This window comes from Dendrobates tinctorius, unplaced genomic scaffold (assembly GCF_039654945.1).
Source record: "Dendrobates tinctorius isolate UK_male_01 unplaced genomic scaffold, ASM3965494v1 ptg000060l, whole genome shotgun sequence".
NCBI classification, from domain to species: Eukaryota; Metazoa; Chordata; class Amphibia; order Anura; family Dendrobatidae; genus Dendrobates; species Dendrobates tinctorius.
The window spans coordinates 42,856,660-42,884,228 of NW_027361728.1; the positions used below are offsets into that span (position 1 = coordinate 42,856,660).

Below are 27,569 nucleotides of genomic sequence, written 5' to 3' on the forward strand. Positions count from 1 at the left end.
TGCCAGGTAAGGAAATTGTTTTTTTTATTGAAATCTGCAATATGTGAGCAGGTGGTGCAGGATGAGAGGACATATGTGGGCATAGTGAAGATATATGGGGGCAATATGAGAGGACATATATGGCTGCATGATGGAAACATGTGGGGCCAGGATGAGAGGACATATATGGGAGCATGATGGAAACATGTTGGGCCAGGATGAGAGGACATATGTGGGAGGCATGACGAAGGCATGTTTGGCCAGGATGAGAGGACATATGGAGGGGGCATGATGGAAACATGTGGGGTCAGGATGAGAGGACATATGGAGGGGGCATGTGAAGGCATGTGGGACCAGGATGAGCGGACATATGGAGGGGGCATGATGGAGACATGTGGGGACTGGATGAGAAGACATAGGGGGGGGCAAGATGCAGAGACATGTAGGGCTAAAATGTGGGAAATCTATGGGAGCAGGATGGAGACATGTGGGGCCAGGATGAGAGGACATATATGAGGCAGTATGGAGATATGTGGGGGCAGTATGAGAGACATATGTGGGAGGAATGATGGAGACATGTGGGGACAAGATGGAGACACATGGGGCCTTGATGGGAGGACATATGCGAACAGGATGTAGACGTATAGGGCCAAGAATGAGTCACATGGGGGATGTTATTACAAGAAAGTGACAGAATGTAGGGCATTATTACTGTAAGGGCTAATTACAGGATATTATTACTGCTGTGACGTATTTTAGTTTAGAGGATAGTGTTTTAAGTAGGGCAAGTCTGTTACTATGCAGGGCAACACTCACTTTTTTACTTCATTTGGCGTAGTGTAGAAGCTGGGGAAAATTGGGGAATGTGCTCTAAATAACTTATTTTCTGCAGAGATGAATCATGGCTGGAAGAAGTCATGGATCTCTGTGAAGCAAAGCAAAGATGAATGTCTTCAACTAGAAACTGTTAGGAACAGCAGAATGCACTAAATAAAAATAAATAATAAAGTGCGTTCGCCGCTCGGGGTCCACCGTGCAGTACATGTTACACCGCTGCTAGGTAACGACAGACAAGCAATATGGCAGTATAATGCGCACGGGTTAGACTTCACCTGAAGTGCGCAAAGCGGGCTCTGTTCACACACAGAGGCCCCACAACATAAACATACAAAAACACTGAGGCTATTTTCACACATCCGTCGGGGAGATTCCGGCAGTGTGCGGCGAAAAGCCGGATGGCCGGAAGCAGAGGCAGCGGAAGTAGCTGTGGCGCAACTTACGGCGGACTCGGCAGTTGTCACCGCAGTACGGGGGAAGACCACTTTTCAAGAGAGAGAGTGAGAGAGATATCCGGGCATGCGCAGAGGAGGAAAACTGCAAGCGGTGGCCGGATCAGGTAAAAGCCTGATCCGGCTGCCGGACGTTACCATTGGCTTTCATTGGCCCACAGAGCAGGAGGTGCCGCATGCGTGCATGTCCGGCTTTTTTTCACCGGAAAAAAAAGGTTGCAGCACGCGTTCTGTCCAGCCGCCAGACAGCAGATTTCAGCCGGATCCGGTAAAAAACGAACAAACGGAAGCACATGCGGCGCGATCTGGCGCATGTGCTATTCAATGACAAAAAAACGCATCCGGCTGAAAAAAAACGGATCTGTTTCTTTACACACATACCGGATTGCGCCTGACGGCAAAATCCGGATGTGTGAAAGAGGCCTGAGCCTGTTAGTATCACAGGCCTCAGGTAAATGCACACACGGTATCAGGTCACAGGAGCAGGACCTAAGACAGAGGAGCTGCGTCCGTCTAGACCTACCGTGTGTGCGGCATCGCTACTGCGAGCGCCAAGAAGAGCTGCAACTGCAGCGCGGCATAGGACACTGCCGCAGGATGACACAGCTACAAAGCAGGCGCAATGTCGGACGCTAGCTCAGAGGTGCCGTGTGCACAGTGGCCTAAGGCTTGCCACTGACTGGCGCTGACTGCTGAACTAATTCCCTATCCACATGCGTAATATGAGAGGGAAGGGGTTTCTAAATAAGTTAGTTACCAGAATCATACATCCATCACCATTCACACATAGCAAGTATAGTCTATACTAGCACATGGCCGAACGGTCATGCGCGCTTTTTATAGCCGTGCGGGACCTTCCAGATCTCCGAGATGGACCAATGAGATCTGGAGCAGGACCTGGGCACATGACTCCCGGTCTCCAATGGGAGATCGTCTCATGAGCATGCCCAGTATGAGCACAGAGGAACTTAGCTGCAAAGTAATCTTCTCTGCAGTAGATAGACAGCAGGAGACCGCAGAATGTGAGGCTCTGGATTCCTGCAGAGCAGACGCAGAAACCTGACGCCTAACAGAGACATCACTTGTTATTCAGTCTGTTACCTGTACACTTACACTATACATTATACAGTATATACAGAGCTCCTGTGTATAATGTCAACAGTGATCATTGTATTACCTGTACACTGATACTATATACTCTATTATGTACAGAGCTCCTGTGCATTATGGCACGTTCAATAATACTAGTATTGAGTTTTTGTATTAATGATCAGTATTGTAGTATTCAATCACAAAGTGTTGGTAATATGTGGGCTAGTCATGGTTGGGTGGTATTTGTACCTTGTATGTGGTATTTTTCAGTTGCTATATTATGGTAATATGTGGTCTGATCATGGTGTGGTGGTATTTGTTCCTTATATGTGATATTATTCAGTCACTATGTGGTGTGGTAATATGTGGTATGGTCATGGTGTGACAATATATTTCTCTTGTATGCTGTATTATTGGTCATTTAAAAAAATGTATTTGACACATTATCTTAAAAGAAAAATAAATATAACTAAAAGGAATATTGGGTATTTTAACAAATTTTTAATAGGTTAGAGTAGAGCCCAGCCAAAAGAATCTATCTTGTCGGGTGGTGGCTTAAAAAATCTTTTGGCCAAAACAAAAGTTAATGGCTATGTACTGTATGTGATCTGGTGTTTGATGAAAACTGTTAATATGTGAATGGTAACGATGTGGTGCAAAAGTTGAGATTTTTCAAGAGTGGGTGGTGGGATTGTGGAAGCAGAGTTGGGGTGGAGGCTGGGCAGAGTCTCAAGAGGGCCTGAAAATTTTGTCAGTATGGGGCCCTGAAATTCCTAGTGGCAGCCCTGGGCAGTATTATGTACAGTACTATTCTAGTGCCTTTGTTACATCATAGCTAAATCTGTCAACACAAGCACAGACTGAATTCATATGGGTCTGAGAGCCCCGTTTCTTTATGCTCATTCCCTTTTTTTTTACATATCTAGGTTTAACTAGCAAGGTTATTACCCTTTGCCAGGCAAAATTAGAAAAAAAAAACATTCCATTCACTGTCTCATTCTGTCTTGTTAATTTGCTAAAGCGTGAATACCATCTATAACGGGCTAAGTCACTCTGACAGACAGATTGAGGCACCGGGCGTTACAGGTAACAGGTATGGTGCCAGAGATCGCAGTAGACAGTGAACCAGGGGGAGGAGTGTGGCACTGGCGCCGGAGTACGCACATGAGCATAGCGCTTTCCGGCACCATTTTACTGAAGACACATTTGCAGTGTGTCTTCAGCAATATGGCGCCTAACAGCGCGGTATGGGCATGCTCGTACTCCGGCGCCAGTACCACACTCCTCCCTGGCCTCTGGCAGAATGGGACAGCGCTGGACCACAGGAAAGGTGGGTGAGTATAAGTGGGTTTGTTTTCTGTATGTGTGTAGTTTCCTAGGGGTGAAGGGGACCATGCATACCAGGAAATGGGAGTGAGGGGACCATGCATACAAGGAAAGGGGGTGAGGTGGAACATGCATACCAGGATTTAGGGGGTGAGGGTAACCATGCATACCAGGAAAGGGGGGGTGAAGGGGAACATGCATACCAGGATGGGAGGTGAGGGTGACCATGCATACCAGGAAATGGGGGTGAGGGGACCATGCTTACAAGGAAAGGGGGTGAGGGGGAACATGCATACCAGGAATTGGGGGGTGAGGGTAACCATGCATACCAGGAAAGGGGGGTGAGGGGGACCATGCATACCAGGAAAGGGGGTGAGGGGGACCATGCATACCCAGAAAGGGTGGTGACAGGGACCATGCATACCAGGAAAAGGGGGTGAGGGGACCATGCATACCAGGAAAAGGGGGTGAGGGGACCATGCATACCAGGAAAGGGGGCTGGTGGGGACCATGCATACCAGGATGGGGGGGTGAGGGGGACCATGCATACCAGGACTGGAGGGTGAGGGGACCATGCATACCAGGAAATGGGGCGTGAGGGGACCATCCTTAACAGGAAAGGGGTGTGAGGGGACCATGCATACCAGGAAAGGGGGTGAGGGGGACTATGCATACCAGGATGGGGGGTGAGAGGACCATGCATACCAGGAAAGGGGGGTGAGGGGACCATGCATAACAGGATTGGGGATGAGAGGACCATGCATACCAGGAAAGGGGGATGACAGGGACCATGCATACCAGCATGGGGGTGAGAGGACCATGCATATCAGGAAAGGGGGGTGAGGGGGACCATGCATAACAGGAAAGGGGGGTGAGGGGACCATGCATAACAGGAAATGGGGGTGAGGGGATCATGCATACCAGGAAAGGGGGGGTGAGGGGACCATGCATACGAGAAAAAGGGGCTGACGGGGACCATGCTTACCAGGATAGGGAGTGAGGGGACCATGCATACCAGGAAAGGGGGGTGAGGGGGACCATGCATACCAGGAAAGGGGGGTGAGGGGGACTATGCATTCCAGGAAAGGGGGATGACAGGAACCATGCATACCAGCATGGGGGGTGAGAGGACCATGCATATCAGGAAAGGGGGGTGAGGGGGACCATGCATAACAGGAAAGGGGGGTGAGGGGACCATGCATAACAGGAAAGGGGGGTGAGGGGACCATGCATAACAGGAAATGGGGGTGAGGGGATCATGCATACCAGGAAAGGGGGGGTGAGGGGACCATGCATACGAGAAAAAGGGGCTGACGGGGACCATGCTTACCAGGATAGGGAGTGAGGGGACCATGCATACCAGGAAAGGGGGGTGAGGGGGACCATGCATACCAGGAAAGGGGGGTGAGGGGGACTATGCATTCCAGGAAAGGGGGATGACAGGAACCATGCATACCAGCATGGGGGGTGAGAGGACCATGCATATCAGGAAAGGGGGGTGAGGGGGACCATGCATAACAGGAAAGGGGGGTGAGGGGACCATGCATACCAGGAAAGGGGGGGTGAGGGGACCATGCATACCAGGAAAAGGGGGTGACGGGGACCATGCATTCCAGGATGGGGGGTGAGGGGACCATGCATACCAGGAAAGGGGGGTGAGGGGGACCATGCATACCAGGAAAGGGGTGTGAGGGGACCAATGAATACCAGGAAGAATACCAGGAAAGGGGGTGAGAGAACCATGCATATCAGGAAAGGGGGGTGAGGGGGACCATGCATAACAGGAAAGGGGGGTGAGGGGACCATGCATACCAGGAAAGGGGGGTGATGGGGACCATGCATACCAGGAAAGGAGGGTGACGGGGACCATGCATACCAGGATGGGGGGGGGTGAGAAGACTATGCATATCAGGAAAGGGGGGTGAGGGGGACCATGCATACCAGGATGGGGGTGAGGGGACCATGCATACCAGGAAAGGGGGGTGAGGGGACCATGCATACCAGGAAAGGGGGGTGAAGGGGACCATGCATACCAGGAAAGGGGGTGAGGGGGACCATGCATACCAGCAAAGGGGGTGAGGAGGCCATTCATACCAGGTAAGAGGGGTGATGGGGACCATGCATACCAGGATGATGGGTGAGGGAACATGCATACCAGGAAAGGGGGGTGAGGGGGATCATGCATGCCAGTACAGGGGGGTGAGGGCACCATGCATACCAGTATTGGGGGTGAGAGGACCATGCATACCAGGAAAGGGAGGTGAGGGGACCATGCATACCAGGAAAGGGGGGTGACGGGGACCATGCATACCAGGATGGGGAGTGAGGGGACCATGCATACCAGGAAAGGGGAGGTGAGGGGGACCATGCATAACAGGAAAGGGGGGTGAGGGGACCAATGCATACCAGGAAAGGGGGTGATGGGGACCATGTATACAATGCTGGGGGGTGAGGGGACCATGCATACCAGGAAAGGGGGTGAGGGGGACCATGCATACAAGGAAAGGTGGGTGAAGAGGCCATTCACACCAGGAAAGGGGGGTGATGGGGACCATGCATACCAGGAAAGGGGAGGGAGGGGACCATGCATAACAGGATTGGGGGTGAGAGGACCATGCATACCAGGAAAAGGGGATGACAGGGACTATGCATACCAGCATGGGGGATGAGAGGACCGTGCATATCAGGAAAGGGGGGTGAGGGGGAGTATGCATAACAGGAAAGGGGGGTGAGGGGACCATGCATAACAGGAAATGGGGGTGAGGGGATCATGCATACCAGGAAAGGGGGGTGACGGGGACCATGCTTACCAGGATGGGGAGTGAGGGGACCATGCTTATCAGGAAAGGGGGGTGAGGGGGACCATGCATACCAGGAAATGGGGGTGAGGGGGACTATGCATTCCAGGAAAGGTGGATGACAGGGACCATGCATACCAGCATGGGGGGTGAGAGGACCATGCATATTAGGAAAGGGGGGTGAGGGGGACCATGCATAACAGGAAAGGGGGGTGAGGGGACCATGCATACCAGGAAAGGGGGGTGAGGGGGACCATGCATACCAGGAAAGGGGTGTGAGGGGACCAATGAATACCAGGAAGAATACCAGGAATGGGGGGTGAGAGAACCATGCATGCCAGGAAAGGGGGTGAGGGGGACCATGCATACCAGGACAGTGGTGAGGGAACCATGCATTCCAGGAAAGGGGGGTGAGGAGACCATGCATACCAGGAAAGGGGGGTGATGGGGACCATGCATACCAGGAAAGGAGGGTGACGGGGACCATGCATACCACCAGGATGGGGGGATGAGAAGACTATGCATATCAGGAAAGGGGGGTGAGGGGGACCATGCATACCAGGATGGGGGGTGAGGGGACCATACATACCAGGAAAGGGGGGTGAGGGGACCATGCATACCAGGAAAGGGGGGTGAGGGGGACCATGCATACCAGGAAAGGGGGTGAGGGGGACCATGCATACCAGCAAAGGGGGTGAGGAGGCCATTCATACCAGGAAAGAGGGGTGATGGGGACCATGCATACCAGGATGATGGGTGAGGGAACATGCATACCAGGAAAGGGGGGTGAGGGGGATCATGCATGCCAGGACACGGGGGTGAGGGCACCATGCATACCAGGATTGGGGGTGAGAGGACCATGCATACCAGGAAAGGGAGGTGAGGGGACCATGCATACCAGGAAAGGGGGGTGACGGGGACCATGCATACCAGGATGGGGAGTGAGGGGACTATGCATACCAGGAAAGAGGAGGTGAGGGGGACCATGCATAACAGGAAAGGGGGGTGAGGGGACCAATGCATACCAGGAAAGGGGGTTATGGGGACCATGTATACAATGCTGGGGGGTGAGGGGACCATGCATACCAGGAAAGGGGGTGAGGGGGACCATGCATACAAGGAAAGGTGGGTGAGGGGATCAATGAATACAAGGAAGAATACCAGGAAAGGGGGGTGAGAGAACCATGCATGCCAGGAAAGGGGGTGAGGGGGACCATGCATACCAGGATGGTGGTGAGGGAACCATGCATACCAGGAAAGGGGGGTGATGAGACCATGCATATCAGGAAAGGGGGGCGATGGGGACCATGCATATCAGGAAAGGGGGGTGACAGGGACCATGCATACCAGGATGGGGGGGTGAGAAGACTATGCATATCAGGAAAGGGGGGTGAGGGGGACCATGCATACCAGGATGGGGGGTGAGGGGACCATGCATACCAGGAAAGGGGGGTGAGGGGGACCATGCATACCAGGATAGGGGGTGAGGGGGACCATGCATACCAGCAAAGGGGGTGAGGGGGACCATGCATACCAGCAAAGGGGGGTGAGGGGACCATGCATACAAGGAAAGGGGAGTGATGGGGACCATGCATACCAGGATGGGGAGTGAGGGAACCATGCATAACAGGAAAGGGGGGTGAGAGGGACCGTGCATACCAGGACTGGGGGTGAGGGGGACCATGCATACCAGCAAAGGAGGGTGAGGGGGACCATGCATACCAGCAAAGGGGGTGAAGAGGCCATTCACACCAGGATAGGAGGGTGATGGGGACCATGCATACAAGGAAAGGGGGGTGAGGGGACCATGCATAACAGGATTGGGGGTGAGAGGACCATGCATACCAGGAAAGGGGGATTACAGGGACCATGCATACCAGCATGGGAGGTGAGAGGACCATGCATATCAGGAAAGGGGGGTGAGGGGGAGCATGCATAACAGGAAATGGGGGTGAGGGGATCATGCATACCAGGAAAGGGGGGTGACGGGGACCATGCTTACCAGGATGGGGAGTGAGGGGACCATGCATACCAGGAAAGGGGGGTGAGGGGGACCATGCATACCAGGAAATGGGGGTGAGGGGGACTATGCATTCCAGGAAAGGGGGATGACAGGTACCATGCATACCAGCATGGGGGGTGAGAGGACCATGCATATCAGGAAAGGGGGGTGAGGGGGACCATGCATAACAGGAAAGGGGGGTGAGGGGACCATGCATACCAGGAAAGGGGGGTGAGGGGGACCATGCATACCAGGAAAGGGGTGTGAGGGGACCAATGAATACCAGGAAGAATACCAGGAATGGGGGGTGAGAGAACCATGCATGCCAGGAAAGGGGGTGAGGGGGACCATGCATACCAGGACAGTGGGGAGGGAACCATGCATTCCAGGAAAGGGGGATGAGGAGACCATGCATACCTGGAAAGGGGGGTGATGGGGACCATGCATACCAGGAAAGGAGGGTGACGGGGACCATGCATACCAGGATGGGGGGGTGAGAAGACTATGCATATCAGGAAAGGGGGGTGAGGGGGACCATGCATATCAGGATGGGGGGTGAGGGGACCATGCATACCAGGAAAGGGGGGTGAGGGGACCATGCATACCAGGAAAGGGGGTGAGGGGGACCATGCATACCAGCAAAGGGGGTGAGGAGGCCATTCATACCAGGAAAGAGGGGTGATGGGGACCATGCATACCAGGATGATGGGTGAGGGAACATGCATACCAGGAAAGGGGGGTGAGGGGGATCATGCATGCCAGTACAGGGGGGTGAGGGCACCATGCATACCAGTATTGGGGGTGAGAGGACCATGCATACCAGGAAAGGGAGGTGAGGGGACCATGCATACCAGGAAAGGGGGGTGACGGGGACCATGCATACCAGGATGGGGAGTGAGGGGACCATGCATACCAGGAAAGTGGAGGTGAGGGGGACCATGCATAACAGGAAAGGGGGGTGAGGGGACCAATGCATACCAGGAAAGGGGTTGATGGGGACCATTTATACAATGCTGGGGGGTGAGGGGAGCATGCATACCAGGAAAGGGGGTGAGGGGGACCATGCATACAAGGAAAGGTGGGTGAAGAGGCCATTCACACCAGGAAAGGGGGGTGATGGGGACCATGCATACCAGGAAAGGGGGGTGAGGGGACCATGCATAACAGGATTGGGGGTGAGAGGACCATGCATACCAGGAAAAGGGGGATGACAGGGACCATGCATACCAGCATGGGGGGTGAGAGGACCATGCATATCAGGAAAGGGGGGTGAGGGGGAGCATGCATAACAGGAAAGGGGGGTGAGGGGACTATGCATAACAGGAAATGGGGGTGAGGGGATCATGCATACCAGGAAAGGGGGGTGACGGGGACCATGCTTACCAGGATGGGGAGTGAGGGGACCATGCATACCAGGAAAGGGGGGTGAGGGGGACCATGCATACCAGGAAATGGGGGTGAGGGGGACTATGCATTCCAGGAAAGGGGGATGACAGGGACCATGCATACCAGCATGGGGGGTGAGAGGACCATGCATATCAGGAAAGGGGGGTGAGGGGACCATGCATACCAGGAAAGGGGGGTGAGGGGGACCATGCATACCAGGAAAGGGGTGTGAGGGGACCAATGAATACCAGGAAGAATACCAGGAATGGGGGGTGAGAGAACCATGCATGCCAGGAAAGGGGGTGAGGGGGACCATACCAGGACAGTGCATACCAGGACAGTGGTGAAGGAACCATGCATTCCAGAAAAGGGGGGTGAGGAGACCATGCATACCAGGAAAGGGGGGTGATGGGGACCATGCATACCAGGAAAGGAGGGTGACGGGAACCATGCATACCAGGATGGGGGGGTGAGAAGACTATGCATATCAGGAAAGGGGGGTGAGGGGGACCATGCATACCAGGATGGGGAGTGAGGGGACCATGCATACCAGGAAAGGGGGTGAGGGGACCATGCATACCAGGAAAGGGGGGTGAGGGGGACCATGCATACCAGGAAAGGGGGTGAGGGGGACCATGCATACCAGCAAAGGGGGTGAGGAGGCCATTCATACCAGGAAAGAGGGGTGATGGGGACCATGCATACCAGGATGATGGGTGAGGGAACATGCATACCAGGAAAGGGGGGTGAGGGGGATCATGCATGCCAGGACAGGGGGTGAAGAGGCCATTCACACCAGGAAAGGGGGGTGATGGGGACCATGCATACCAGGACTGGGGGGTGAGGGGGACCATGCATACCAGCAAAGGAGGGTGTGGGGGACCATGCATACCAGCAAAGGGGGAGAAGAGGCCATTCACACCAGGAAAGGGGGGTGATGGGGACCATGCATACCAGGAAAGGGGGGTGAGGGGACCATGCATAACAGGATTGGGGGTGAGAAGACCATGCATACCAGGAAAGGGGGATTACAGGGACCATGCATACCAGCATGGGGGGTGAGAGGACCATGCATATCAGGAAAGAGGGGTGAGGGGGAGCATGCATAACAGGAAAGGGGGGTGAGGGGACCATGCATAACAGGAAATGGGGGTGAGGGGATCATGCATACCAGGAAAGGGGGGTGACGGGGACCATGCTTACCAGGATGGGGAGTGAGGGGACCATGCATACCAGGAAAGGGGGGTGAGGGGGACCATGCATACCAGGAAATGGGGGTGAGGGGGACTATGCATTCCAGGAAAGGGGGATGACAAGGACCATGCATACCAGCATGGGGGGTGAGAGGACCATGCATATCAGGAAAGGGGGGTGAGGGGGATCATGCATAACAGGAAAGGGGGGTGAAGGGACCATGCATACCAGGAAAGGGGGAGTGAGGGGACCATGCATACCAGGAAAAAGGGGTGACGGGGACCATGCATTCCAGGATGGGGGGTGAGGGGACCATGCATACCAGGAAAGGGGGGTGAGGGGGACCATGCATACCAGGAAAGGGGTGTGAGGGGACCAATGAATACCAGGAAGAATACCAGGAAAGGGGGGTGAGAGAACCATGCATGCCAGGAAAGGGGGTGAGGGGGACCATGCATACCAGGACAGTGGTGAGGGAACCATGCATTCCAGAGAAGGGGGGTGAGGAGACCATGCATACCAGGAAAGGTGGGTGATGGGGACCATGCATACCAGGAAAGGAGGGTGATGGGGACCATGCATACCCGGATGGGGGGGTGAGAAGACTATGCATATCAGGAAAGGGGGGTGAGGGGGACCATGCATACCAGGATGGGGGGTGAGGGGACCATGCATACCAGGAAAGGGGGGTGAGGGGACCATGCATACCAGGAAAGGGGGGTGAGGGGGACCATGCATACCAGGAAAGGGGGTGAGGGGGACCATGCATACCAGCAAAGTGGGTGAGGAGGCCATTCATACCAGGAAAGAGGGGTGATGGGGACCATGCATGCCAGGACAGGGGGGTGAGGGCACCATGCATACCAGGATTGGGGGTGAGAGGACCATGCATACCAGGAAAGGGGGGTGACGGGGACCATGCATACCAGGATGGGGAGTGGGGGGACCATGCATACCAGGAAAGGGGAGGTGAGGGGGACCATGCATAACAGGAAAGGGGGGTGAGGGGACCAATGCATACCAGGAAAGGGGGTGATGGGGACCATGTATACAATGCTGGGGGGTGAGGGGACCATGCATACCAGGAAAGGGGGTGAGGGGGACCATGCATACAAGGAAAGGGGGGTGAGGGGACCAATGAATACCAGGAAGAATACCAGGAAAGGGGGGTGAGAGAACCATGCATGCCACGAAAGGGGGTGAGGGGGACCATGCATACCAGGATGGTGGTAAGGGAACCATGCATACCAGGAAAGGGGGGTGAGGAGACCATGCATACCAGGAAAGGGGGGTGATGGGGACCATGCATACCAGGAAAGGGTGGGTGACGGGGACCATGCATACCAGGATGGGGGGGTGAGAAGACTATGCATATCAGGAAAGGGGGGTGAGGGGGACCATGCATACCAGGATGGGGGGTGAGGGGACCATGCATACCAGGAAAGGGGGGTGAGGGGACCATGCATACCAGGAAAGGGGGTGAGGGGGACCATGCATACCAGGAAAGGGGGTGAGGGGGACCATGCATACCAGCAAAGGGAGTGAGGGGGACCATGCATACCAGCAAAGGGGGGTGAGGGGACCATGCATACAAGGAAAGGGGGGTGATGGGGACCATGCATACCAGGATGGGGAGTGAGGGAACCATGCATACCAGGAAAGGGGGGTGAGAGGGACCGTGCATACCAGGACTGGGGGTGAGGGGGACCATGCATACCAGCAAAGGGGGGTGAGGGGGACCATGCATACCAGCAAAGGGGGTGAGGAGGCCATTCATACCAGGAAAGGGGGGTGATGGGGACCATGCATACCAGGATGATGGGTGAGGGAACATGCATACCAGGAAATGGGGGTGAGGGGGATCATGCATGCCAGGACAGGGGGGTGAGGGCACCATGCCTACCAGGATTGGGGGTGAGAGGACCATGCATACCAGGAAAGGGAGGTGAGGGGACCATGCATACCAGGAAAGGGGGGTGACAGGGACCATGCATACCAGGATGGGGAGTGAGGGGACCATGCATACCAGGAAAGGGGAGGTGAGGGGGGCCATGCATAACAGGAAAGGGGGGTGAGGGGACCAATGCATACCAGGAAAAGGGGGTGAGGGGACCATGCATACCAGGAAAGGGGGTGAGAGGGACCATGCATACCAGGATGTGGGGTGAGGGGACCATGCATACCAGTAAAGGTGGGTGACAGTGACTATGCATACCAGGATGGGGTGTGAGAGGACCATGCATACCAGGAAAGGAGGGTGAGGGGTACCATGCATAACTGGAAGGGGGTGAGGGGGACCATGCATACCAGGAAATGCGGGTGATGGGGACCATGCATACCAGGCTGGGGGGTGAGGGGACCATCCATACCAGGAAAGGGGGTGAGGGGGACCATGCGTACCAGGAAAGGGGGGTGAGGGGACCAATGAATACCAGGAAAGGGGGGTGAGGGGACCATGCATACCAGGAAAGGAGGTGAGGGGACAATGCATACCAGGATGGGGGTGAGGTTACCATGCATACCAGGAAAGGGGGTGAGGGGACAATGCATACCAGGAAAGGGGGGTAACAGGGACCATTCATTCCAGAAAAGGGGGGTGAGGGGACCATGCATTTCAGGAAAGGGGGGTGATGGGGACCATGCATACCAGGATAGGGGGTGAGAGGACCATGCATAATAGGAAAGGGGGGTGAGGGGACCATGCATACCAGGAAAGGGGGGGGTGAGGGGACCATGCATACCAGGAAAGGGGGGTGAGGGGTGTTAGGGTTGCGGATCGCACTAAATATAAAATATGAGAAAGTGCGATCGCAACCCGGGGTCCACCGTGCAGAGGTGGTATACTGCGGCTAGGTAATGGCGGAACTAGATGGTGGCTAAATGCTTGCTCACACGTGGGTTAACTTCACCCAGTGTGAATAGAGGCGAACTCTGTTGCTCCACCGAGCCGCTGAAACAAGCGCCGGAGCCTGTTGTACTCACAGTGCTCGGCTGAGTGGGCGTAAATTAGGGTCACAGAGCCCTGTCCTAGAGACACCGGACTAGAGCTCCTCTAGACCATTAGCGCTGAGCGCCGCAGCTGTGGTGCCAGCAAAAGGTAATTGTATATATGATCGAACCAAGTGCACACAGTGCCGATTCAGCGAATGCCACTAACCACCCAGGACGGGGAGGAAAGCGCTAGAGGTGTGCACGGCGGTCACAGCTACCTGGTGCGGTTTGACAGTGCCCGTAGCAGGGAGGCACAGTCGGACGCTAGTGTGAGTAGAGTACTGGGAGCATTGTGGCTTAAGCATAGCCACCCATTGGCGCTGACTCTGAATCCCTAACCAACATGCATATCAAAGGGAGGGGAGTCTTAATGAGTCAGTCACCAGATACATGCATCCATCATCATACACACAAACAAGCATAAGAGTCTATACTATCGTATGGCCGAGTGGCCATGCGACTCTTTTATAGTGGCGTCCTTCCGCTACCTTCCCAGTGGTGGACCAATCTGAGCAGAAGCGGGACCTGAGCATGTGACCTCCTACTTCTAATGGGAGGTCGTCCCACGGGAATGCTAAGTACCCAAAAGATAGGACTTAGTCCCAGAAGCGTCTACTTGCTGGTGACTCAGGCATGGAGTTATAGCAGAGCCAAAAGGAGCAACCTGACGCCTAGCATCAGCCTGGGCTAGACGCCTGGAGCGATGACCCTGCTGAGCAGGAATCTCTGAGGCTGCAGAGGGATGGGAGACCACCAGAAGCAAGGCTCGGGATTCCCACTGTGCAGCGACAAGAACCTGACGCCTAACAACGGGGACATGCATACCAGGATGGGGGATGAGGGGACCATGCATACCAGGAAAGGGGGGTGAGAGGGACCATGCATTCCAGGAAAGGGGGGTGAGGGGGACCATGCATACCAGGAAAGGGGGGTGAGGGAGACCATGCATAACAGGAAAGGGGGGTGAGGGGGACCATGCATAACCGGAAAGGGTGGTGAGGGGGACCATGCATAAAAGGAAAGGGGGGTGAGGGGGACCATGCATACCAGGAAATGGGGGTGAGGGAACCATGCATACAAGGAAAGGAGGGTGAGGGTCACCATGCATTCCAGGAAAGGGGGGGTGAGGGTGACCATGCATACCAGAAAATGGGGGTGAGGGGACCATGCATACAAGGAAAGGGGGTGAGGTGGAACATGCATACCAGGATTTGGGAGGTGAGGGGGACCATGCATACCAGGAAAGGGGGGATGAAGGGGAACATGCATACCAGGATGGGGCGTGAGGGTGACCATGCATACCAGGAAATGGGGGTGAGGGGACCATGCTTACAAGGAAAGGGGGTGAGGGTAACCATGCATACCAGGAAAGGGGGGTGAGGGGGACCATGCATACCCGGAAAGGGTGGTGACAGGGACCATGCATACCAGGAAAGGGGGCTGGTGGGGACCATGCATACCAGGATGGGGGGTGAAGAGGGACCATGCACACCAGGAAAGGGGGGGTGAGGGGGACCATGCATACCAGGACTGGAGGGTGAGGGGACCATGCATACCAGCAAATGGGGCGTGAGGGGACCATGCATACCAGGAAAGGGGGTGAGTGGGACTATGCATACCAGGATGGGGGTGAGAGGACCATGCATACCAGGAAAGGGGGGTGAGGGGACCATGCATAACAGGATTGGGGGTGAGAGGACCATGCATACCAGCATGGGGGGTGAGAGGACCATGCATATCAGGAAAGGGGGGTGAGGGGGACCATGCATAACAGGAAATGGGGGTGAGGTGATCATGCATACCAGGAAATGGCGGGTGAGGGGACCATGCATACCAGGAAAAGGGGGTGACGGGGACCATGCTTACCAGGATGGGGAGTGAGGGGACCATGTTTACCAGGAAAGGGGGGTGAGGGGGACTATGCATTCCAGTAAAGGGGGATGACAGGGACCATGCATACCAGCATGGGGGGTGAGGGGACCATGCATACCAGGAAAGGGGGGTGAGGGTACCATGCATACCAGGAAAGGGGGGGTGAGGGGACCATGCATACCAGGAAAAGGGGGTGACGGGGACCATGCATTCCAGGATGGGGGGTGAGAGGACCATGCATACCAGGAAAGGGGGGTGAGGGGGACCATGCGTAGCAGGAAGAATACCAGGAAAGGGGGGTGAGAGAACCATGCATGCCAGGAAAGGGGGTGAGGGGGACCATGCATACCAGGACAGTGGTGAGGGAACCATGCATACCAGGAAAGGGGGGTGATGGGGACCATGCATACCAGGAAAGGAGGGTGACGGGGACCATGCATACCAGGATGGGGGGGTGAGAAGACTATACATATCAGGAAAGGGGGGTGAGTGGGACCATGCATACCAGGATGGGGGGTGAGGGGACCATGCATACCAGGAAAGGGGGGTGAGGGGACCATGCATACCAGGAAAGGGGGGTGAGGGGGACCATGCATACCAGCAAAGGGGGTGAGGAGGCCATTCATACCAGGAAAGAGGAGTGATGGGGACCATGCGTAACAGGATGATGGGTGAGGGAGCATGCATACCAGGAAAGTGGGGGTGAGGGGGATCATGCATGCCAGGACAGGGGGGTGAGGGCACCATGCATACCAGGATTGGGGGTGAGAGGACCATGCATGCCAGGAAAGGGAGGTGAGGGGACCATGCATACCAGGAAAGGGGGGGTGACGGGGACCATACATACCAGGAAAGTGGGGTGACGGGGACCATGCATACCAAGAAAGGGGAGGTGAGTGGGACTATGCATGCCAGGAAAGGGGGGTGATGGGGACCATGCATACCAGGATGGTGCTGAGGGAACCATGCATACCAGGAAAGGGGGGTGAGGAGACCATGCATACCAGGAAAGGGGGGTGATGGGGACCATGCATACCAGGAAAGGGGGGTGACGGGGACCACGCATACCAGGATGGGGGGGTGAGAAGACTATGCATATCAGGAAAGGGGGGGTGAGGGGGACCATGCATACCAGGATGGGGGGTGAGGGGACCATGCATAACAGCAAAGGGGGTGAGGGGGACCATGCATACCAGCAAAGGGGGGTGATGGGGACCATGCATACAAGGAAAGGGGGGTGATGGGGACCATGCATACCAGGATGGGGAGTGAGGGAACCATGCATACCAGGAAAGGGGGGTGAGAGGGACCGTGCATACCAGGACTGGGGGGTGAGGGGGACCATGCATACCAGCAAAGGGGGGTGAGAGGGACCGTGCATACCAGGACTGGGGGGTGAGGAGGCCATTCATACCAGGAAAGGGGGGTGATGGGGACCATGCATACCAGGATGATGGGTGAGGGAACATGCATGCCAGGACAGGGGGGTGAGGGCACCATGCATACCAGGATTGGGGGTGAGAGGACCATGCATACCAGGAAAGGGAGGTGAGGGGACCATGCTTACCAGGAAAGGGGGGTGACGTGGACCATGCATACCAGGATGTGGGGTGAGGGGACCATGCATACCAGGATTGGGAGTGAGAGGACCATGCATATCAGGTGAGGGGGACCATGCATAACAGGAAAGGGGGGTGAGGGGACCATGCATACCAGGAAATTAGGGTGATGGGGACCATGCATACCAGGCTGGGGGGTGGGGGGACCATGCGTACCAGGAAAGGGGGTGAGGGGGACAATGCATACCAGGATGGGGGTGAGGTTACCATGCATACCAGGAAAGGGGGGTGAGGGGTGTTAGGGTTGCGGATCGCACTAAATATAAAATATGAGAAAGTGCGATCACAACCCGGGGTCCACCGTGCAGAGGTGGTATACTGCGGCTAGGTAATGGCGGAACTAGATGGTGGCTAAATGCTTGCTCACACGTGGGTTAACTTCACCCAGTGTGAATAGAGGCGAACTCTGTTGCTCCACCGAGCCGCTGAAACAAGCGCCGGAGCCTGTTGAACTCACAGTGCTCGGCTGAGTGGGCGTAAATTAGGGTCACAGAGCCCTGTCCTAGAGACACCGGACTAGAGCTCCTCTAGACCATTAGCGCTGAGCGCCGCAGCTGTGGTGCCAGCAAAAGGTAACTGTATATATGATCGCACCAAGTGCACACAGTGCCGATTCGGCGAATGCCACTAACCACCCAGGACGGGGAGGAAAGCGCTAGAGGTGTGCACGGCGGTCACAGCTACCTGGTGCGGTTTGACAGTGCCCGTAGCAGGGAGGCACAGTCGGACGCTAGTGTGAGTAGAGTACTGGGAGCATTGTGGCTTAAGCATAGCCACCCATTGGCGCTGACTCTGAATCCCTAACCAACATGCATATCAAAGGGAGGGGAGTCTTAATGAGTCAGTCACCAGATACATGCATCCATCATCATACACACAAACAAGCATAAGAGTCTATACTATCGTATGGCCGAGTGGCCATGCGACTCTTTTATAGTGGCGTCCTTCCGCTACCTTCCCAGTGGTGGACCAATCAGAGCAGAAGCGGGACCTGAGCATGTGACCTCCTACTTCCAATGGGAGGTCGTCCCACGGGAATGCTAAGTACCCAAAAGATAGGACTTAGTCCCAGAAGCGTCTACTTGCTGGTGACTCAGGCATGGAGTTATAGCAGAGCCAAAAGGAGCAACCAGACGCCTAGCATCAGCCTGGGCAAGACTCCTGGAGCGATGACCCTGCTGAGCAGGAATCTCTGCGGCTGCAGAGGGATGGGAGACCGCCGGAAGCAAGGCTAGGGATTGCCACTGTGCAGCGACAGGAACCTGACGCCTAACAACGGGGACATGCATACCAGGATGGGGGGTGAGGGGACCATGCATACCAGGAAAGGGGGGTGAGGGGGACCATGCTTTCCAGGAAAGAGGGGTGAGGGGGACCATGCATACCAGGAAAGGGGGGTGAGGGAGACCATGCATAACCAGAAAGGGGGGTGAGGGGGACCATGCATACAAGGAAAGGGGGGTGAGGGGACCATGCATACCAGGATAGTGGGGTTCGGGGGCCATGCATAGCTGGATAGGGGGGTGAGGAGACCATGCATACCATTATAGGGATGAGGAGTATCATACATACCAGGATAGGGATAAGAGGTACCATGCATACCAGGACAGAGATGAGGAGTGCCATCCATACCAGGATAGGAGGGGATCAGCACATACCAGGATGGGAGACCATATACCAATAAAATTGCTCACCACCCTGGTGTAGAATGGGTTCAATAGCTAGTATTTTATATTAGTTTGAGGTAGCTCCTTTGACAAACTTGATTCTTGCCTTATTTGCTTCTATCTAATTCACATATACGAAGGCCTCTATCCACTCCAAATGTAACTCTACTGCTTTTAGGATTTCACTTATTGATAGAGTTGAGCTATAGGATTTTTACAGGATGAAAATGATGAAATGGTAAGACAGGATGTTGAGAAGGCTGAACTTTTAAATTCCTATTTTGCATCTGTTTTCTCTCAGAAAGGAAATGTAACACCAACTGTTATTCACTGTCCTATTAAGGGAATAGAAGAATCCAGGATATCTATAAACAGAAAGATAGTGAGGAAACACTTAGCTAACCTAAATGAATTCAAGTCTCCAGGTCCAGACGAATTACACCCCAGAGTACTGAAGGAGATAGCAGAAGAAATTTCTGAACCACTCTCCATAATCTTTGAAAATTCTTGGAGAACAGGAGAAGTGCCAGAAGACTGGAGAAGAGCAAATGTTGTTCCTATCTTCAAAAAGGGTAAGAAGGTGGACCCAGGCAACTATAGGCCGGTGAGTCTGACTTCTATACCAGGAAAGATCTTTGAACAAATTATTAAACAACATGTAAGTCAATACCTGGATAAGAATGAAGTGATCAAACAGAGTCAGCATGGGTTTGTAACTAATAAGTCATGTCAGACTAACTTAATTTCCTTCTATGACGGTATCACTGATTGGGTGGATCAAGGAAATGCTGTAGATATAGTATATCTTGACTTCAGCAAAGCATTTGACAAAGTCTCTCATACAATCCTTATTGAAAAAATGACTAAGTATGGAATGGACAAGGCAACTGTTAGGTGGATTCATAGCTGGCTTAGTGATCGGACCCAAAGAGTGGTCGTAAATGGCTGCACATCCAGTTGGAAGAATGTCTCAAGTGGGGTACCACAGGGCTCTGTCCTGGGCCCTGTATTGTTCAACATCTTTATCAACGATTTAGATGAAGGAATTGAGGGTAAACTGATTAAATTTGCTGATGACACAAAGCTAGGAGGGATAGCTAATACTAGAGAAGAGAGAGAGAGGATTCAAAAAGATTTAAATAAACTGGAGAAGTGGGCAGTAACTAACAGAATGGTTTTTAACAGGGAGAAATGCAAAGTACTACATCTGGGCAATAAAAATGAAAAAAGCATATATAGAATGGGAGGAATAGGGCTAAGTGACAGCACATGTGAAAAAGACTTGGGCATACTAATAGATCACAGACTGAATATGAGTCAACAGTGTGATGCAGCAGCAAAAAAGGCAAATGCAGTTCTAGGATGTATTAACAGAAGCATACAGTCTAGATCACGTGAAGTCATTATTTCCCTCTACTCCTCTTTGGTCAGACCTCATCTGGAATATTGTGTCCAGTTTTGGGCACCACATTTTAAAAAAGACATCAACAAACTGGAGCAAGTTCAGAAAAGAGCGACCAGAATGGTGACCGGTCTGCAAACCCTGTCTTATGAGGAAAGGTTGCAGGATTTGGGAATGTTTAGTTTGCAAAAGAGAAGACTGAGAGGAGACTTAATTGCTGTCTACAAATATCTAAAGGGCTGTCACATTGTAGAAGGATCAACTTTATTCTCATTTGCACAAGGAAAGACTAGAAGCAATGGGATGAAACTGAATGGGAGGAGACACAGATTAGATATTAGAAAAAACTTTTTGACAGTTAGAGTGATCAATGAGTGGAACAGGCTGCCACAAGAAGTGGTGAGTTCTCCTTCAATGGAAGTCTTCAAACAGAGGCTGGACAGACATCTGACTGGGATGATTTAGCGAATCCTGCTTTGAGCAGGGGGTTGGACCAGATGGCCCAGGAGGTCCCTTCCAACTCTACGATTCTATGATTCTATGACTTTTGGTTTTTTATGGTCGAGTTTCGTTTCGTGAAACCCGACTTTTCCAAAAGTCGGGTCGAGCAAGATAGGCCGATTATAGGGAAAAGTCGGGGTCGTCCCGAAACACAAAACCCAATGTAAGTCAATGGGGAATAAAAGTCGGCAGTGAGAGGAGGACAGGAAACACACCTACAGTGCTCATTTGAATGCCAAAAGCATCAATTCTTCTTACTTAAGCTGGTCAACCTTACTTAACTTCATAATACAAGTTACGCACTGAAAAATGGGGGTTATTTGGCTAAAGTTGTGGGGGGGTAGGGCTGGCTCCAGGTTTTCATGTGACCTGGGCGAAAGAGCGCCCCTTTAACACATAATACCACAACTCATCATGCTCCGATACGACAGAGAAATAGCGGTATAGTACAATGAAAAATACTTCACTTTTTACATCTCATGACGAGGCCCATCTATTTCTCCATACAGAATCATTGGTCCCATATAATGTTTGAAACAGTATATGATGAGCTCCACATAATGCTACAGTATATGTTGGTCCCCATGGATGAAGCTCCACTGTCTTATGGGCCCAAATAATGCTCCAAACATAATGGGCCCCATTTCTAATGCTCTAGTGTATAATGGGCCCTGTAAATGCTGCTCCAGTGTCTGATGTCCACCTTTGGAATGTTCCAGTGTATAGTGGGCCCCATCTATCATTCTCCAGAGTATAGTGCTCCCCAAAAATTGCTGTCCCAACATTGAAAACAATGAAATAAGTCTCCTCAGTAGGGAATCGCTGTACTAGTCTGGACTCCTCGTCGTCCCCATCTTCCATCTCACTGCACAGTATTTCAACCTTGCAAGTGCTATGATCCTGAGCAAGCAGGGGGGGCTCACTCGTTGGCGACGGCACTGGCACAGGGCCCCTGATAGTACGGTGGTGTGTCTGATGGCGGGTGGGCCGAACCTGCACTTTCATCTGCAGCTTCCTCTTTGTCACCGTGTAAGATGGAACTGTATATGGGAAGGGTAACCTGAGTTTCATCAGGGTCAGGCCGGGTAGCGTGCGAGGGGAATGTAGTGGTCTGGGTCAATGTACCAGCAGATTCATCGAGCAGTGGCTGGGCATCAGTGCACTTGTGTCGCCCCCAGGAGTACGGTCACCACAGTGGCATTACCTTCCTCCTAGGGAGTGTGATGTCATGCTTGGGAGCAACGAAGGATCTCTCTAGCAGGTTAATTGATTGGGCGGCGTTATTCCCACGAGTCATGACCCTCCAAACAGCGTTCATGAAGGCAAAGTGTTTGTTTTACGTGGGCAGTATGGTTGCAAAGCTGAACCTTAAAGGAATGTCCAGAAGGGCACCACCAGGAGTGGAGCCTACGGCGTAATTTGACTCAACACGGGCAACCTCAACCATGCCAGCTACAGAACAGATGCACACATTGCAAGCTTAATTCCGTTAACGAACGAGACTCCGTCATGCCCCGAAGTCCGAGTCCGGCTTACTAGAGGGACACATGAGGCTCTGGCACATGAGATTGGCCAATAACTGGTGTGTCATGCCCTTACATGTCCGTGGCTGCATGTGCGCTACACTGAAAAGGCCAGCGTTTGTCGCTTACAGGTGCAGATAACCCGCTGAACAACGTTAGTGATGGGGATCACTGATTACAATTATTACTCGCGAACGATGATTTCCCAGTAAGTGCAGGTCAACCACAGTTCCGGAATTAGGCCTAACCGTCATTCCCGAAAAAAATGAAAAACTTACGTGTGCAAACCACAGGTGCTGTAGCTTGCTTAACAGCTCGCCAGCCGTTCTCACGCCCAGTATGGGTTACACGTGATTGCACAAAGGTGAGAAAGGGTACCGTATCCCCGGATAACATGTATGGATAGCGTACACATTCAAAAGATATGTCTATACATCAGGAGGCAGACTCAGACGGTGTTAGGCCCAGTATGGCTTGCACGTGATTGCACAAAGGTGAGAAAGGGTACCGTATCCCCGGATAACATGTATGGATAGCGTACACATTCAAAAGATATGTCTATACATCAGGAGGCAGGCTCAGATGGTGTAAGGCCCAGTATGGCTTGCAAGTGATTGCACAAAGGTGAGAAAGGGTACCGTATCCCCGGATAACATGTATGGATAGCGTACACATTCAAAAGATATGTCTATACATCAGGAGGCAGGCTCAGACGGTGTAAGGCCCAGTATGGCTTGCAAGTGATTGCACAAAGGTGAGAAAGGGTACCGTATCCCCAGATAACATGTATGGATAGCGTACACATTCAAAAGATATGTCTATACATCAGGAGGCAGGCTCAGACGGTGTAAGGCCCAGTATGGCTTGCAAGTGATTGCACAAAGGTGAGAAAGGGTACCGTATCCCCGGATAACATGTATGGATAGCGTACACATTCAAAAGATATGTCTATACATCAGGAGGCAGGCTCAGACGGTGTAAGGCCCAGTATGGCTTGCAAGTGATTGCACAAAGGTGAGAAAGGGAACCGTATCCCCGGATAACATGTATGGATAGCGTACACATTCAAAAGATATGTCTATACATCAGGAGGCAGGCTCAGACGGTGTTAGGCCCAGTATGGCTTGCACGTGATTGCACAAAGGTGAGAAAGGGTACCGTATCCCCGGATAGCATGTATGGATAGCGTACACATTCAAAAGATATGTCTATACATCAGGAGGCAGGCTCAGACGGTGTAAGGCCCAGTATGGCTTGCAAGTGATTGCACAAAGGTGAGAAAGGGTACCGTATCCCCGGATAACATGTATGGATAGCTTACACATTCAAAAGATATGTCTATACATCAGGAGGCAGGCTCAGATGGTGTTAGGCCCAGTATGGCTTGCAAGTGATTGCACAAAGGTGAGAAAGGGTACCGTATCCCCGGATAACATGTATGGATAGCGTACACATTCAAAAGATATGTCTATACATCAGGAGGCAGGCTCAGACGGTGTAAGGCCCAGTATGGCTTGCAAGTGATTGCACAAAGGTGAGAAAGGGTACCGTATCCCCGGATAACATGAATGGATAGCGTACACATTCAAAAGATATGTCTATACATCAGGAGGCAGGCTCAGTCGGTGTAAGGCCCAGTATGGCTTGCAAGTGATTGCACAAAGGTGAGAAAGGGTACCGTATCCCCGGATAACATGTATGGATAGCGTACACATTCAACAGATATGTCTATACATCAGGAGGCAGGCTCAGACAGTGTTAGGCCCAGTATGGCTTGCACGTGATTGCACAAAGGTGAGAAAGGGTACCGTATCACCGGATAACATGTATGGATAGCGTACACATTCAAAAGATATGTCTATACATCAGGAGGCAGGCTCAGACGGTGTAAGGCCCAGTATGGCTTGCAAGTGATTGCACAAAGGTGAGAAAGGGTACCGTATCCCCGGATAACATGAATGGATAGCGTACACATTCAAAAGATATGTCTATACATCAGGAGGCAGGCTCAGTCGGTGTAAGGCCCAGTATGGCTTGCAAGTGATTGCACAAAGGTGAGAAAGGGTACCGTATCCCCGGATAACATGTATGGATAGCGTACACATTCAACAGATATGTCTATACATCAGGAGGCAGGCTCAGACAGTGTTAGGCCCAGTATGGCTTGCACGTGATTGCACAAAGGTGAGAAAGGGTACCGTATCACCGGATAACATGTATGGATAGCGTACACATTCAAAAGATATGTCTATACATCAGGAGGCAGGCTCAGACGGTGTAAGGCCCAGTATGGCTTGCAAGTGATTGCACAAAGGTGAGAAAGGGTACCGTATTCCCGGATAACATGTATGGATAGCGTACACATTCAAAAGATATGTCTATACATCAGGAGGCAGGCTCAGATGGTGTAAGGCCCAGTATGGCTTGCAAGTGATTGCACAATGGTGAGAAAGGGTACAGTATCCCCGGATAACATGTATGGATAGCGTACACATTCAAAAGATATGTCTATACATCAGGAGGCAGGCTCAGATGGTGTCAGGCACAGTATGGATTTGACGGCCCAGACTACACAGCGGAGGAGCAGGGAGAGGTAAAGATTGCAAATGCTGGGGCCCTGCCCAAGCAAGGGGGGCCCACTCGTGGGCGTCGGTACTGGCACTGGGCCCCTCATAGTACGGCGGTGTGTCTGACGGCGGGTGTGCACCACCACCGTCAGAGACACTTGATTGCACTATGAGGGACCCTGTGCCAGTGCCCGCGCCCAAGAGTCTGGTTACCCACCTGTCCAGGGCAACGGCACTCGCACGGTGTCATGCGCTAGGTGGTGACCCCGGCCATGGGGGGGGGCAGCACAGTTAGGGAGTTTTAGAAAGTGGCATATGTTGATGTTGGACATTCAGCTGATGCAAAAGGTGAAATAGGTCAAGTCCCAGGAAGAGGTGGACCAAAGCAAGCCATTTTTCTGTCACCCTATGTGTCATCAGGGAAAGGTGGGACAAAATCCTTAGAAACCCATACATGGTTCATTTTAATGAAGGTTAGATCATCCACATTTTGGGTTGACAGACAGGTCCTTTTTTCTGTCAGGATTGATCCTGCTGAACTGAAGACTCTTTCCGATAGCACACTTGCAGCTGGGCAAGCGAGCTCCTGTAAGGCATATTGTGCCAATTCAGGCCAGGTGTCCAGTTTAGCAGCCCAATAGTCAAAGGGGAATGACCTGTGTGGTAGAACATCGATATGGGAGGAAAAGTAGTTTGTAACCATAGTTGACAACTGCTGTCTCCTGTCACTTTCCATCGATGCTGTATTACCAGTTGTGTGAGCGGTACTTGAAAAATCAGTCCACAACATTGTCATGAAACCCCTGTCTCCAACGCCACTTCTGCTGTGTGCACCATGAACACCTCTGCCAAGCTGCCCCCGGCCCGTATGGCTCGTGTAAGAACCAACACCGCTGATGTGTGCTGGGAATGCCTCAAGCAACCGATTTACCAGAGTTGCTTGTTTATTAGCCAATATTAGGTCAAGGTTCTCCTGTGGCATGATGTTTTGTAATTTGCCTTTATAGCGTGGATCCAGGATGCTGGCCAACAAGTAGTCGTCATCGTTCATCATTTTGGCAATGCGGGGGTCCCTTTTTAGGATCCGCAAGGCATAATCTGACATGTGGGCCAATGTTCCCGGTGTCAATGATGCACTGCGAGTGCTGGTTGGAGGAGCACTTTCTGGAAAATCCACATCCCTCCAGTCACGCACAAACCCTGTACCAGACCTTGCCACGCCAACATTTTCACTTGCCCCACGAGATGCATCCTCCTCCCCTAAGTAATCATCCCCATCATCATCCTCCTCCTCCTCTTCTTCCTCCAACTCGTCCAGGAGAGGTCCCTGAGCAGACAATGGCTGAATGTCATCAAGGATTCCCTCCACCTCTTCCTCCTCATCAACATTGGCTGCAGATGCCTGCTCCTTAAGGTGCGTCAAAGTTTGCATGAGCAGACGCATAAGTGGGATGCTCATGCTTAGGATGGCGTCGTCTGCGCTTACCAGCCGTGTGCATTCCTCAAAACACTGAAGGACTTTACAGAGGTCTTTCAGCTTCGACCACTGCACACCTGTCAACTCCATGTCTGCTCTCAAAGTGCCTGGCCGTGTATCCTCCCACAAATGCATTATGGCCTGCCTCTGCTCGCACAGCCGCTCCACCATGTGCAGGGTGGAGTTCCACCTTGTTGCAATGTCGATAATGAGGCGGTGGTTGGGAAGGTGGAGCAATCGCTGCAGCTTCTGCATACGAACGGAGTGTACAGGCGACCGGCGGATGTGCGCGCACAGTCTTCTCACCTTATGGAGCAGGGCTGTTAACTCCGGATAATTTTTGAGGAAGCACTGCACCACCAGGTTCAAGGTGTGAGCCAAGCAAGGTATGTGGCTGAGTTTTGAAAGGGCTATGGCTGCCACAAAATTACGGCCGTTATCACTAACTACCTTGCCTGCCTCAAGATGTACACTGCCTAGCCATGACTCAGTTTGTCGCTTCAAGTACTCGGCCAGCACCTCGGCGGTGTGTCTGTCGCCCAAACACATCATCTGCAACACAGCCTGCTGACGCTTTCCACTAGCTGCTCGATAGGGGGACACCTCGTGTGGAACAGTGGCAGCTGCAGATGGAGTGCTCGTACGACTGCGCTCTGTGAACGAGCTTTCGCTTCTGGAGGAGGAGGAGGAGGAGGAGGAGGGTGGAACGCCTACAGCCAACTGTTTCCTATACCGTGGGCTAGGCAGCACTGTCCCACCACCGCTGTCCCCTGTGGACCCTGCATCCACCACATTAACCCAGTGCGCAGTGATGGACATGTAACGGCCCTGGCCATGCCGACTGGACCATGCATCAGTTGTGAGGTGCACCTTTCCACTCACTG

At 53.0% G+C, this 27,569-nt stretch overlaps 1 long non-coding RNA gene across 5 annotated transcripts in view; it reads right to left on the minus strand.

Moving 5' to 3' along the window:
* Positions 1–27,569, minus strand: part of LOC141092597 (uncharacterized) — a 130,186-nt gene that overhangs the window by 37,850 nt on the left and 64,767 nt on the right. Inside the window, exon 5 of one of the 5 annotated variants that reach the window (XR_012232850.1) lies at positions 796–904. The exons of the other annotated variants lie outside the window; for them this stretch is intronic. This is a non-coding gene — a long non-coding RNA (uncharacterized lncRNA). The remainder of the gene's footprint in view (positions 1–795; positions 905–27,569) is intronic. 5 annotated transcript variants of the gene reach the window in all.